General features: G+C 44.0%; 1 protein-coding gene across 1 annotated transcript in view; it reads left to right on the top strand.

The window, feature by feature from the left end:
• Window positions 1-5159: 5159 nt before the first annotated feature.
• LOC126481981 (zinc finger protein 777) overlaps window positions 5160-16091 on the top strand; it is a 258751-nt gene continuing 247819 nt past the window's right edge. Inside the window, exon 1 of the mRNA XM_050105946.1 lies at window positions 5160-5342. The gene's annotated coding sequence lies outside the window, so the exon portion shown is untranslated. The remainder of the gene's footprint in view (window positions 5343-16091) is intronic.

Below are 16091 nucleotides of genomic sequence, written 5' to 3'. Positions count from 1 at the left end.
GGCTTCCTGAGGTAAATGTAATCTTGTGATAAATCCTCTTACTAGCCGGCCGCGGTGTCCGTGCAGTTCTAGGCGCCGCAGTCTGGAACCGCGGGACTGCTACGGTCGCAGGTTCGAATCCTGCCTCGGGCATGGATGTGTGTGATGTCCTTAGGTTAGTTAGGTTTAAGTAGTTCTAAGTTCTAGGGGACTGATGACCTAAGATATTAAGTCCCATAGTGCTCAAGCCATTTGAACCAGCCAATCCTCTTACTAGAAATAGTATGTCCCTCACTTCCCGCGACTTTTAACCTGACTTACGCAGTCATTTACGGAGCCCAGGTAAAACGTGCCATTTTTCACAGTAACCAATGGATCTGAAGATATTCAGATATGGATGAAACCAGTAATCATTATAAAGACATGCGACCATAGACTGCAACTAAAACAGAATAACAATTCAACTGTTTTGCATTTATCTTCACTTTACATTCTGTTAAACTTTCATAGTTAACTTTGTTGCAGCATGTTAATGTCAAGCAATTAATCTGCATGTTTGAGGTTGTATGCACTTCTTCAACACGGAACGACTCTCCAGATTGTAAGAGGGGGTGCCTGTCACAACTCTCGATACGTACGTGAAAAACGATAAAACAAATCGACAAACTGTCTGAGAACAAACCTTCGTGAACTGGATTTACTTCACAGTGAACGTGACTAACAGGCGAAGAAGATCGAAATGTTAAGTGATAAATTGGCGACTGGACGCAGTTGTTGGTAACCATGGTGTAGAAGGAAGTTTGAATGGATAGCAATTTGGGGGGTTGGAGGGGGGAGGGGAGGAGGGATCTTGATACCGTTAGCTGTGCTTTAGACGGTAGTCTGCCCCACCCAAGTACAAATTCCAGTGGTGTATTGTGGGAATGTTGAAGGTGGTGATACTTGACTCATCCAAAAATCGTTCACTTTTAGCCCAAGATTGGTCACATTGAACTATGTGAGGGCAACGCCTAATAACTGAGGGTATCAGCCATATGGTGTAATACACCATATGGTACAATCGTGCGTTCTATACAACTCTCCACGCTAGCGGAGAGCCTCTTCATATCTGCATAACCGCACTCTTGATCCATTTGAAACTGCTTACTGTATTCAATCCTTGGTCTCCTTCAAAAATGTTTACTCCTCTACGTTGCTCCATTGCGAAATCAGCTACCCCTTGATCCCGCAGGACGTGTTCTATCAACTATCACCTTCGTTTAGTGAAGTTGTATCATAAAGCTTCCATCTAAACAGTTTGAGTCAGTACCTCTTCCGGGCATTTGCCATCTGCCTAAGATGCTATGTGGCCACAATGCTGTCGCCGTTGGGCGCCTGAGGCTGGTCTGATCCGTATGCTGACGAGCCCTCCTCCTAACTTCCGAGCCATTGTAAATGTACCCGCGCTGTAGAGGCAGCGACAAAAGCGCTGCGCTGCCTTGCGTCCCTCCCCCTGACCCCCCCCCCCCCCAACGCCCCATGGAGGGAAGGACCTCTCACCTCACCCTAGCATTATAAGCTGTACGTTGGGGGACCACCACCCGCAAGATGCTGGCTGCGAGGACAACGTCCGCATAACACCAGCTGTTACTATAGTTAGGGCTTATGTCCTGAAAAGGCAAGAACTGACGCAATGGAAATATCTTCGCAAAGTTAGTTAATTGGTTGGTTCCGTATATCATTTGAACGATTCTTGAATCGAAACGGTGTGGAACAAGTCAGTTTACTAGATATGTATACATGTTGTAAAGCGCCTCATCAGCTTGTTACACTTCTTTTAATTTTGTAGTTGTCGGTACACACGAATTAAACTTCGGAGCCATGTTTACAAACACACTACTGGTGACAGAGCGCTGCAGCGATGCTAGCGCTCCAAGTGGTAACATTTCACATTGCAGTGAACAGAAGACAAGCGACTCTACGATCAAATCTCCAGCGAGGCCCTATATTTGATCATATTTATTTGACGACAGGCGGGATTTGACAAAGTTACCTGTTACGCCATGATATTTATTTGACATATCAACTTTGACAAAGAAATATGATAGTGTAATACCGGCCTCAGCTGTAGCAGAGAAGCACGCTGTGCTGAAACAAAGAAGAGGAAGGGGCAGATTCGATTTCTCCAGTGCCGGACCGACATCTGTACCCTTAAAATCTGTCGACTATAGAGGCCAGACAACCGAGTGGCTGGTGAAGAGGGAAGCATCTGTTTCAGTAGCTGCACGGGAAATAGTCTGGATGGTTGACTGATCCGGTCTTGTAACATTAATTCATAAGGCCTTGCAATGTTGGTACTGTGAACGGCTGAAAACAAGCCGTTATTCTTCTCGGGGCCTGCAGTTATACTGTGTGGCTTAATGATAACCGCATCCTCTTAGGTAAAATATACCGGAGGTAAAATGTACCCCATTCGGATCTCAAGGCAGTGACTGCTCTGGAGGATATCATTATCTGGATTAAGTACTGATTAGGAGGTGTAAATGGAGATGTGGAACGTATGCTACTGTTTGTGAAAATTGCAACACTCAAAAGGAGGGGTCTGCATCACTTCAAAACTGGAGAGTGTGTAGAACAGTGGAATCATGATAAACAGTTAAGACTGCACGTGGACTTAGCAGCGCCCTGTTTTCTATGACTGGACAGGTTAGTGTCACGCCACACTCAGAGCCGCCACACGAGAGGAAACGTGCAAGCAGCTGCTAGTATGCGTTGTCCACAACAAAGCGCACAATTAGATTAGGGCAGAATGATGCGCGTGTGGGACCAGTGAATAGAAGAGGGTTGTACACAGCGAAGAACGGGTACGGATCACGTGATGTGACCACAGCTCGAGAAGACCGCCATTTTGTCCGCTTATAGCCGTAAGCGAGAACAGCTCCTTCCACAGAGTAGGGAACGTGTGTACAGCATGTCTGCTTCGACGTTTCGGTGCTGTCTACTGAGCGACGGCCTGGTGGCACGCAAGGCATTGAGTCTGTTACCAAGGATCAGAAACAACCAACGTCTCAATCTGCAGTGGGCACGCGAAAGCCGTCAGTAATGTAAGAGTGGCAAAGTGTGGTAGTTTTCGGACTTCAAATTGGCCTATTGTGATGGTTCTGTACGTTTTAGCTGCTGCCGTGGTGAACGCAATCGGGCAGGCTGTATTGCTGAGCGGTATAGTAGACAAACGACGAGCGTGGTGGTTTGGGGTGACGGAACCGCTATATCAGGAAGATTTCAGAGCCCGAGGCAGTGCCTCTCTTTCAGGCAGCGCTACACGGCATGTTTCAGCAGTACGATGCACAGCCACATATGACAAGGAATGTGCAAGCCTTCTGCGAAGAACTAGGGGTTACCCTGCTTCCCTAGTCTGCCACGTTCGCCTGAAGACGCGTACGCACTAGGCCAAGGAAGGGCAACGAACGACAGCCAGCAGCTTCCTTGGCCGATATTTGCTTAGTGAGTACAGGCGGCAAATCTGAGTCAACGAAGCGGTTGTCCTTGGTTGTGGTTTGATCCGCTGCCGGTAACACGAAAACGTTGGAGGTAGATGGCCTCGGGTCCCCTTTCCTAGTGCGAACGCCTGGTCTAATGTTCGCTGGCTGTGTGTCTACAACGGATGTGTATTTAACCTTTTCCGGACAGCTTCAAGTCGCGCTTAAGCATGTTTTATTGACTAGTTTTGCTCCACCTGCCGGCAATGCCTGCTCTCGCTAAAGGTATTTATTGTGCTTAAAAATACTGGAGCATGGAGAGGAATGAGGAGAGAGCATTAAAGCTGATACTTCTATCGTGAACGGGAATGTTTACAAGCCCTTACGAACTACGATTATAAAAACAAACTGAAAAATTGGATGATTGGAGGGAAATGAATGAACCGTTCCAAAGAAATGTGCACGATGTGAAAAATGAAATGGAATCGTTATTGACTTCTTTTCGATATGAACTACAAGAGAAATAAACAAAACTGGGAATAACCATCAATCTCTCTGTGCAAGTGACTTTGGAAATTTTAGGACTTACACAATTCAATAACAATTCGAAAAATCCGTAGCTTTCATTCAGAAAAAAATTCTGAAATAGTCCAACTCCCAATTCAACTTTAAGGTAGACATTTTGTGCCACCACACTGCTCCATACTTTTAAAAAGAGGTCGTCTACCAGCGTCGTTTCTTCTTCTTTTGATTATCAGCTTCCTGTAGTAAAATAAATGCTGCAGATGCGGCGACTGCTAAATTCTCCTCTTCCCTCATAAAATTGGCCGGTGAATTAAACGTTACTTTATAACAACAGAACGGGAACAACGTCGGCAAGTTATCAGAACCAACTTCGGTTACACATGGTCGAATGCCTTGGCCCCAAGCCCTTCGTATGGTGTGGCTCAGAAGCGGAACACCAATGCATTGATGACCAACGTTCCACCGAATCCAGTGTCTATCCTTCGTTGGCCTAGTGCGTACGCGCCTTCATTTGCCGCCCATCGAGGATGACTGCTACACGTTCAGTCGGCAACTTGGTCGTTCCGATCCTTCTGCGACCACTGTAGATACTTTCTGGCTGCGCCTACAAGCGTATGGCAGCGTGTTGGCCAGGAGTAGGTTTTCTTTGATTCCATGCGAGGATCTCTTGAGGCTTTGATCGTAGGAAGTGGCAGCTTCACAACGTAGTAAATTTTTACAGCCAAAGCGCACATACAGTTGTGTTATTCTGATCATTTGTGTATTGTCATGTTCGTAATATATGGAATAAATTTCACTGTAATCACACACCTCCTTGGTTTTGCAGTTTTCACAAATACTAGCGTACATCGTAATATCAGCAGAGGGATTCGAAGGAGACTCCTTCCGAATACGAGCAGATTGTTTTCAGTAGTCTCATGTTGAGGACTGTAAGACGGTGCGGGCAGGTGTAAGGTAGAGAGCAGACCGTTACGGGAGCCAGTGCCCGGGGATTTGGCAGTGCCGACAGCGCCAGCACGCACGACCTGGAGCCGCGGCGGCCGCGCCGGTCGCACTGCCCTCAGGCTGCGTCTGGGACAGCGGGAGACGCCGCCGGTCCCCTCGGCCGCCTCCGCCGGTCGTCGGAGGGAGTCGGGCGGGGGCGCCGCGCCGCGCAACTCGGCCTGCATCGGGCGGCTCAGTCGAGCGGCGGCCGCCGATCGCTAAGGGTGTGCGGAGTGGAGTGGGAGGTGCACGGATCCCAGCGCAGCGGCCCGACCTTACGCGACGCGGGGCGCGACCACCGACTAGCGTGACTCCATGTAGCAGAGGGACACCGCCGACCGACCATCCGGCGCCTCCAGCAGGTGCGCACTCGTCCCGTGCGTCGACTTGCAGCAGGTGCGTCTGCACTACGTGCCCCCCGCAATCTGCGCTCTTACTATTTAAAGTGTATGTGTGCATAGTGTGCCACCGCGTCGCTCGATGTCATTCATCCGTCTAACAGTACGCCTTTCTTATTTTACGCCGTGTCAGTAACACTGGAGACACAGCAGCTTTTTATTTCGTGTGGCACACCCTTCCCATGTGGTGCAGCTTGTTCAAACGTGTGACATTCGAACACTGTTCCTGTCGTGAGAGTCAGATGCCATAATGCCGACACTCGAAACGAAATTTACTTGCGTTGGTACGAGATATTTTACAGACTTTCGCTATCTGCCGAAATTACCTGCGTGTTTTTCTTGTTTTATTCAAGAGTAGTTGACAGTTGAACGTTCGCTGCCGATAGGTTCCTGAGTTGTCACCACTGAGATGTGCCTCCCCAGAAGTGGTCGCGGCGGAAAAGCGGTTTGCGCCGCAGCAGGTGCGTGGGTCGCTACACCTGTCCCCGCCCGCGCACTGCGCGGCGTCGGCCGTCCGCTGGGTGGCGACGTCAGCTCGCCCTCTCCCATTTGACGCCCGCGCGTCCTCCTGAGAACACAGTGTGCGCCCACCCGTGGCCAGGTGACACGTAATCCGGCGTGACTGCTGCTGCTGCTGCCTGCCTTTATGTAATTACCTCGCGCGCGAGGCTTGTTCAGCTAGAGGCCCGAGTGGACAAGCGTTGACCTCCAGGATAGCCCGCGGTTATATGTACTGCCCGGCCACCGCCCGACACCTTGTTGGCTGGTGTCGCCGAACGAGTGATTGCGGCCAGTGTTGAAAGCTGTCGACGCTGGCAGTATCTCGCTATTTCCCTACGGGCTTGCACGCTGGTTAATCGAAAACTTGACGCGAAAGTAAGAAGTAGTACATCGGCGGTGTTGACCGTCTGTCGTTGTTGCAGAATAATTTTGTGTGAGGCACGCGGCAGTTTCCAAATGAGACTTTGCACTACATTTGTGCCGGGCCTATATTATAGAATGCATGTATGTGGAAGAAAAAAGTGAACTATTTCTGATCCTAATTTTTAGATAATTACCAACTGGCGTGATGATACTTGTTCCTTCGCTGGCCTTTGACAGTGTGATTGTAAACCATGTTTCCAAATGACTGCGGGGAGATCAGCGCAAGATGCCTCAGAGGCAAAACTGTACAAGACAGTTTAGTTTATAATGTTTAAAAAATTTATACACGTGAAATATCAAAGTAATACATATTGCCCCCAAGGACTAGCGAACAGACGCGTTTTCGACGTACTGCGACTTACAAACTCCTTTTAACAGAAGACTTGCGATGTACACGCCAACGTTTCTCTCATATTTTAAAATACATCATAAGTGTATGAAATGTTATGCAAGCATGTATTATGAACTGTAAACTGATAACTCATCAACAAATTTTCAAAAATTTAATATGTTTTGTAGTTTAAGAAAATGAACATTGTTTGACGCCAAAATAGATAATTTTCAGGTACAACATTTAGTCGCCATCTCAGGTGGAAAGAAAGACTGCACGTCATGCCAGAAGCTGATGTTATATGTTGTTCAGTTGTCTGGAATACTATAAACAGTTTAACGTCCAAAGCAGTTAGGCCCGATTACACACTTTCTTAAGATCAAAGAACTTTTTAAAGATTTTCTCAAACTTCTTTGCTCAAACTATTTACTTGGCGAATTACACGATCGTAAAATTTTTCGTCAGTTGTCCGAGAATGGATGCTGAACAATTAATAATCTCTGCAGCTTTGCTTCGTGAACTACAGTGCGAGTACATACAGAGTGACGAAAATTATTTGAGATTGGATGAACAAAAATTTCAATTTGTCATTGTGAAAGCAACCCTCACTCTGCAAACAAAAATTCGAACTTGCAATATCGTACTCGCTTCCCGCTATGTACAATTTCACGTGTTGTTCCACAAAGATGTGAACCCGTATATGAACCACTTGAAGGAGGAATTTATGAATTTTAGGTTACATCATAAAGAGTAACAAGTACATGTTTCACATGTGTACACTTTGACAACAATGTTACTCCCACATCAACATAGACACCTCAGCCCATTTTATTTCTTCCTTACATTATCCACAGTGCAACCACTTTGAATATAGGAGATGGCTGCAGCTACTTCTTCGTCAGTTCAACCGCGTATTGTTGTCTTTATAATGAGTGTGTTTGACGTTACGAAGAATGTCGTATTCTTTGCATTTGGGAATTATCAATAAGGTGGTAGCCACACGCAAAGTAAATTTTAAAGTCATTTTACAGGTTAGAAGCAAGTCAAACAAGTACACAATATGGCGGAATTTGATAAAAGTTAGTCCAAAGCTCTAACTTTGAATCAAATGGTGATGGTCAAATGCTAATAATAATAATACTGAAACTTTGGACGAAGATCTTTGTTCAAAGTAAAGAAATAGAAGCTTCCCTTGTACATTGTCACAGATTTGGTCAAAGAAATTTGACAGTGCAACACAGGCCTCGGTTTCGAAACCGAGGCCTCAGATAATCCGTTATGTGCGCGTAAATCGGTGCGTATTTGCCTTTTTTCATACTTGGTATCTATTTAATTTTGATGATATATTCGAAGATTTCCGTGAGGATTCTTCATAACTAAATCGGCACAAATTTGTTGCTTCGAGCAATAATAAATTAGCTATTACAGATGCGCTTCTGATTCTCCGATCATTTAAAGATAGTTGCTGTTATCATTTGACTGCAAATGTATGTGTATGCAGTATGGTGCTCACTTGTCGCTACCTGTTAACAGAAACACGAAACGTCGGCGGCAGACAGGCTGTGTTTTAATACCAAAACATGAAAAATAATTTTTTTAACGTCGTGGAAGATGTTTCTACCGTGTGATATCACTTAGTTAGCTACGAATTGTTTAAGTGCCTGTAATAGGACACAACACCATCCTGTGACGAAAAAGAGTTTGTATAGCTTTAAATCAGGCTGAAAAACGATATGTTAAAAATATCAAAAAGTGTTGTTGAGAAATGCGGTTCAGTGGTGGATCGTCAACGGACCCAGTCTATAGTAATGTACCTCGCATGTTTTCTGGGTATTCCTTGGCAACTGTGTGCGTTTCGATAGACGTAGTATAATTTGGCAGTTGTAGTGCCGTAGCATAAGACTTAGTTCCAAGTATGTGAGGGACGGGGGGGGGGGGAGGTGGGGGTTTGGAAAGAGCTCACTTGTGGAGGCGTTCCTCGAAGAAATTAGCTGCGTGTGGGCTAGCATTGTTTTGTCGAAGGAGCGGCGTGGGAGGCAAGACGTGAGGGGACTGAATAACTCCTGTATGCAGTGCTAGTGAATTTGGGACAGAAATGTGTGCACAGACGGGAGTCCTAATGACACTAGCTGTGCGTCGCAGGCAGCACCGTTAAGTTTCACCCCGCTTACAAATACGACGACTAAATCGTTGATGTTAGTCACCAGAAATAAAACATTCCTTTGGCAATTCACCCGTCATTTCAAAGAGCAGCAATCTTTAGGCAGGCATACTTCGGCAACAGCCGTGGCTTCGTATTTGCAGATCAGGATCTTCCCAGTACGTGTAAACCGCCTCTAGTTCGGATTCGGCCCAAGGAAGTCTTTTCGACTGAAATACCACGTCAGTCGGAATTAGTGGGCTGCTTCGCCGAGCCGTGGATGACACCAGGTCCCTCGTGCACAGACAAAGGTGGCGCACAGCCAATTAATGAAGAGCCCAGGAACGCCTGGCTTGATCGCAGATAAGTGTTTATTCATTTTCAAAATCGCTTCTAGAGGCCTGGAATAGTTATTACTGAACGCTCTCCTTCACTCACTTCCCCGTACTACATCAAAACTATCAGTCATTCTTAATGTTGATTGTCTTAAACAATATGCTGCCTTGCCAAAAACATGATTGCTTACAGTGCAGTTAAATAATAATATTTCGTGGGTGACGGGCGATTTCCTTTCGTCTTGCTGCTTTAGCCCGACTTAAGCGCCCCATGGTAAAAAAGAAAAGAGACAGAGCCTTTTAAAATTGAGTCGGGTAGAAAAATTCGCCTCAGATATAGAATCCATTGTATTTTACAGTTAAGATTGATATTATTAACCAAAATCACTTGCATAACTAAGAGTAAGAGAGGTTCAGTGTCAATAACCAGTGAGAAAATATTTTCTGCAAGTTGTGTCCCACAGTTCGTTAAGTATTTGAAGAAAAGAAGTCATATTTCAGACCCGCCAAGAGTAGCAAATGAAGTAATTTTTAATGTTCACTATTGGTTTCGATCACGTGATCTTTGTCAGGAATCATAAAATTGTTTGCAACAGACTATAAGGCAACGTTCTCACTGTGACTTCAAATAAAATAAAAGCCATCCTGCACCACTGCTAAGTACTAAAATACATTTACAGGCAGTAATACGAAAGGGTACGGAATCGATCTTCGTTTTCCTACCGTAATCAAGTTTGTGCACGGAGTGTTCTCCACGTATTCTGAGAAGCTCTTGGCTATTTTGAAATGAGTTTTTTTTCCAAAAGAAAAAGTCTGTCGCTTGTCGATGTTTGATAAAGCAGCTCCTTCCGCCGAAAAAAAAAGTTAGGACACATCTTCAGTAGCCGGAAGCTCACAGGTAACAGATATTAATCGCAAGTTATCTCCTTTGACTGTTACAAATCATAATACGGCTCCTAGGATAGCATACATAAACGAACAGACTTCATGTAAAATATATTATGTTTAACAGTCTAATAAATAAGAAATGTTTTCATAGCGAAAGATGGCGATAGAATGAGTTTCGACGGTGCGAAAATTGAACACGAGTGCGTTTGTCAACTTCACCCTTGTCTAGCCGCGGATTTTTCGAACAAGCCTGTGCAGGTACAAAGTTCGTCAGTTTAACCTTATTTTTGAAGCACATGCTTACTGTGTATGGTGTATTTTGACACTAGTGCAAACGGCTACGAGCGCTGATAAACTATTTCTAACCCTGACTGTGGTACTGTTTTTAAATAAGTAGTAAACAAAACGCTGCTCCAGGAAATGGTTGTAAATGAGATATGAATATACACATGATAAACTATTAAAGAACGTATTTGACTCAGTACGTGATGATAACATCAACTTTCTGCAAATGGGTAGTGAAATTTTTAATGATTTGTTTAGAGTTACTTCGCCCTCACACCAAAAATGAAGAAAAGAATGAGAAAAGCTCTTCTGCTCAGTCCTCTAACGACAGTTCATTGAAATACCACGACATGGAAACATATAGTCCATATCGTCCATGGAAGTACGGAGAACTTACGAATTTTTCTTTAATTTCATTGCACTCCCACTTGTTTGTTAGGCGTAGAGGATTGATTTTTCTTCTTAATCGCATCCTTCGTAATTTATGACGGGAAAAGATGTGACACCGCTACCATTTTGGTAATTGCTAGTGCTATTTTTTTTTATCCTTGATTGCAGTTTCCGTAGTTGTGGAAACTCGCGTTACAGTGAGATAAGTTGTAATAAAACTACTTTTCACTAAACATATCCGGCGAGGCATCGACATAATCGAAGTCCGCCATCTTGTCAAACTTTCCGTCAGTCAAAACTTCTCGCAAACAGTTCAGACACTATCTATGCTGTACAACCACATCAAACAACACAGTACAGGGTCAGATGTTTGCCAATATAGTAAAGTTTGACATTCTTTGACCGCATATGGCAGCCTTTAATTGTGACTAAAGAGGTTGTTGAGTGTTCGCTTCGAGCGGCTATCAGTTCGTTCGCTCCAGCTGTATTCAAGAGATTGATATTCTTATAAAAAAAACTTTCTCGTATTGGCAGACTGCCCCTTTCACTGCGCTGTGTGCGTCATTCGGTTTTGCAGCCGATTGTACTGATCACAGGGAGTACCGGACTGACTGTAGTTGGGGCTGTTGAGGCCTAAGATGTCCGTTTCCAGAACCAGTAATTCTTCCAGTGTTCACTTCTGTGGCCACGTCACAAGAAGCTACGTATCTTTGGCAATACTCGTAGCCTGGTGAAAAAATATAAAGAACTGGAGGTAGTTTTCAACAATAACTTACCATACAGTCATTTCGTGTTGCGTTTTGGCAAAAGACGAAGTTAAATACATAATTTATGTCAACATTACCTGAGCTGAGGGGAGTTGGACGATGCTGCCAGATGGCCATGATTCCACTAATCAGATGGTAACTTCAGAAGGCCGAAAACTAAGCTAGTTACGTGAAGAAAGTAAATTGCTCCATGTTGAGGGGTGAGATTTTTCCTTACAGCTAACAGATTTAGTTTTGTGCAGTTTTATGAGAGTAGCTTCTCGGAAGCTGCTATTCAGCTCTATCTAGGTTGAAGGGTAAGTGTCGATGCCCGTTCATTTGCATAGGAAGCTTTACCCTGTGTACCCCAAGGAAAAATACAGGAGTGTCCCCACTTTCCTTCTTTTTAAAGCGAAGGTGATTTTGAATTAAGCTATACTGAAAAAAAGTACTGAACGCAAACGGTCACGAGTGACTGTTTGAAATATATTTTCCCATTTGCTTAAGGATATTTTGTACAATATCATACAGTGCGTCAAGTGTAGTTCACCAAAACGGCGTTCTAATTCATGGACGATATGATGGTCTTACACTCAGAAAGAATAAGAGTCCGCCCTTTCTTTATACGTGTGGTCTCCTGGTTCCTATGCGCTGGTAAATTAGACGGTGGTTTCTGGAAAAAAAAGAAATGTTGCTACCTTCTAGTTTCTGATTGGGTACCAAACATAACTTCAGTAGCCGAAATTCAGTTTGATAGCGTTCTGCTATAATGCGGTATCTGGGAGAACGGCGCATTCGCTTCGTTGGAATACTTCAGTATTACAAGCGAACAAGTGTTTGAACTGGTATTAACCAAGCGCTTCTTTCCATTATTATTATTAATATTATTATTATTAATATTATTATTATTTTATAGTATTTATTTATTTACATGACTACACTGTAGTTCACGCTTAAGTCCTGGCAGGGGTATCTTCGAACCACCTTCAGACTATTTTTCTACCGCTTCACTCTCTTAACAGCGCGTGGGAAAAATGAACACTTAAATATTCCTGTACGAGATCTGATATCTCTCATTTTATTGCGATGATCACTTCTTCCTATATAGGTTCGTGACAGTAAAAATGTTTTCATATTCAGAGGAGAAAGTTGGTGATTGAAATTTCGTGAAGAGGAAGTCAGTGATTGAAATTTCGTGAAAAGATCTCACCGCAACGAAAAACGCCTTTGCATTAATTATTGACATCCCAACTCGGTTACAGTACCTATGACACTCTATCCCCTAATTCGCGATAGTAAAAAACGAGCTGCCCTTCTTTGAACTTCTTTGTTGTCCTACGTCAAACATATCTGGTAAGCATCTCATACACCACAGCAATACTCCGAACTAGCGTAGTGTGGACTGTTCTTTAGTAGTCCTGTTGCCTCTTCTAAGTGTAAGCCAATAAAACGTAGTCTTTGATTTGCCTTACCCACAACATTAGCTATGTGATCGTTTCAATTTACGCTCGTTATTACAATTTCTAGTTATTTAATCGATATAACAACCTTTAAATTTGTATGATTTATTGTGTAACTGAAGTTTAAGGGCTTTCTTTATGTACGGAGGTTGATGACCCCATACTTTTCTTCCTTAATGGGAGACTTTCCGCAGTGGTCGAGCGGTTCTAGGCGCTAGGCGCTTCATTCTGGAACCGCGCGACCGCTACGGTCGCAGGTTCGAATCCTGCCTCGGGCATGGATGTGTGTGGTGTCCTTAGCTTAGCTAGGTTTAAGTAGTTCTAAGTTCTAGGGGACTGATGACCTCAGATGTTAAGTCCCATAGTGCTCAGAGCCATTTGAACCATTTTTGGGACACTTCTCGCTCAGTTCAGATGTCGTGTAATTTTGCAGTTGGTTTTAATCTTCTGATAATTTTACTAGCCGGTAAATGACAGCATCACCAGCAAACAGTCTAAGACGACTGCCCAGATTTCTCCTAAATCGTTTATGCAGATCAGGAACGGCAGAGGGCATAAAACGCTTCTTTAGGGAAGGCCGAGTATCAGTTGCTTTACTCGATTTTCCGTAGCGCCACGCACCGGCTCCACACGGATCACACCAAGTACGTACGGCCGGACGATTTGTCTGGCGTAGCTGCTACGAATTATTCACCCAGACCTTTCTCGTGAATCAGTCGGTATTAATGAAAACCATGTCAAAACTCCTCCTGTAGTTCTTCGGGTTGACCACGTACAGACAGAAAGATACGGAGGGGAACTTCAATTTATGATATGTATGGATTTATTGTTTGGCATTACACGTTTCTACATTTCTTTCTAACACGTTTTCAGCTCTCCGTAAATATCACTTTGTGTGATTTCAGTAAGGTGCAGTGTACTAATAACGGCTTTTATCGACACCGTACATCTTTTCTCTCCTATACAGTTAATTCCATTGCCAGATTAACAAGAGCAGTATGGGGTAGTTCGTGTCCCGTGTTGTCCTTTCTTCCGTCCCAGTTTATTCTGCTTTAATAGATCATCAGTATGTAGTTACTTTCTATATTTAAATCCCCCTTCTGTTGAACGACTTCATTAGGCTGAGATAATATCTCATGTCACATTTATTTTCGTTTTCTACAACTATGCTCCCTTGCCTGTGAAAATCTGCTGCTCAAGTGCTCTGTCTCCGGCTGTGTTGTTTTAGCTTTATTTTCGAGATGTTTAGCTATTTCAGTATTGCTGCATCGTATTTTCGTGGTGTCCTGTGCTAGTATGATGCGTGTTGTTACTCTCGACTTTTGTCATTGCTGAGACCTTAGCGTGAAAGTTGAACTAGTTAGGTACTCAGTTACATTTAACAGAGTCTTAAATCTTCCCTGAGATGCATCCGACAAGCAGTCTATCCGTAGGCGTTCTCTTCGACTTTTATTCACTTCAGAAATTTCCCTTCTGTACTTTCAAAATTTCTCCAGGAATCAGTTTAAACTGCAGTCGTGTTCCAGTTTTAATGTAAACTGTACACTGCTATTATTCTAATTTCACGTTCGTAAGACTATTCAGTTACTGAGGAGAAGAGGGAAAAATGAGCGCTAATCGTAAAAGTTGTGCACAAATAGGCGACTTCTCGTTTTGAAAGCAGCAGGACGGAGAAAGATGGTTGATATTACCAGCATAAAACATTGGTCAAATGTCTACAAAATGGAGAAAAATATATCCGATGAGCCTCGAGCTCCACAAATAGGAAATGTGGACGAAAAATGGCAAAGTGAGCGTTTAGACATAAAAGATTTGATATCACGTGTAATATTTTACTGCTGCTAAACATAAATAATGATAGGCGCGAAGGCATAACGAACTAGTGTGTCTCACTTACTGGTCTGAAATAGTGTGGAAGCTGTGAAGAAAGTAGATTTCAGTCGGCGACTGGATGCAACACACAGGGATAAGTGAAGGCAGTGGCTTTGCATTGGATTAGATTAGTTCTGAGCGAAGCATGTCAGCTGTTGCTTCTGCCTGAATGGACTGAGACGCAGGTATCTGTCGGCATTTCTGAGACTTGTGGGATGCCCCGTTGGTTGAGCGGACCGACGACGGAAGCGCAGAACCCTGTGTAGGACTGTGATCGTGAAGCTCACGCGTTTCTGCATAATTTACAATTAGAAAAAAATTATTCGAATACTTCTTGAACAGGATCCGTCCGTCAGAGTTGGCTTTGCATTGGATTAGATTAGTTCTGAGCGAAGCATGTCAGCTGTTGCTTCTGCCTGAATAGACTGAGACGCAGGTATCTGTCGGCATTTCTGAGACTTGTGGGATGCCCCGTTGGTTGAGCGGACCGACGACGGAAGCGCAGAACCCTGTGTAGGACTGTGATCGTGAAGCTCACGCGTTTCTGCATAATTTACAATTAGAAAAAAATTATTCGAATACTTCTTGAACAGGATCCGTCCGTCAGAGTTACGGAACCGGCACCAGTTCGCCAAGTTCTCCCTTGTTGCTATTGCAGAGTGGACCACCGGGAGTTCAGGTGCCGTCTGAAGGTAATTGGCGAGCGCTTTAAAACCGGCCCGTTGCAGCTGGTGGCTATCCTATCACTGCAACCCCACCATAGCTGTTTAATATTTGTTTTTATTGCACACAGTCATGGTGCACAATATTGCTACTATTTCAGTGTAGTCTGTACTGGAAGATTTCCCCTACGACGGCCATGTTAGTACGTATGCGCAGTGTAGGTACTATACGCGCAAACTAAGTTGACACTCGGCGCGGCGACTGACCAGCCATCGCGCCGAGTGTCAACTTCATTTGCGCGAATTTTACGACGGGCAATGCTCTTTCGGTTGATCTGTTTTATTTACATTTTGTCTGTGCAACAGTAAATGTATAAATTTCCAAGTTCATTGGAACCATAAACCCTAAAAAAAAAAGTAAAATCAGTGATGAATGTCGTGTGTATTTATAGTTTCATGAAACCATAGCTGCGTTTAACGAGTACAATCCGAAGCGATGTTATTTACAGCGCATCGACACTTCAAAGTTGAGCTACAGAAGCAAATTTAAAGGTAGCCTATAACTTCTGAACGCCACAATCCTTTTTCGAATGGCTAGTTTATGAAGCAATATATGGTAGAGTGTGCAACCATATTGTCTCTTGAGGTTAGTAGCAAATTTGAAAGCATTTCATTGTCAAGTAGGACTACAGTACGGCGCACTGGCTTGCTTAG

The sequence above is a fragment of the Schistocerca serialis genome, chromosome 5 (assembly GCF_023864345.2).
Source record: "Schistocerca serialis cubense isolate TAMUIC-IGC-003099 chromosome 5, iqSchSeri2.2, whole genome shotgun sequence".
Classification (NCBI taxonomy): Eukaryota; Metazoa; Arthropoda; class Insecta; order Orthoptera; family Acrididae; genus Schistocerca; species Schistocerca serialis.
The sequence above is the reverse complement of the archived record's forward strand: the minus strand, read 5'-3'. Positions and strand labels throughout refer to the sequence as shown.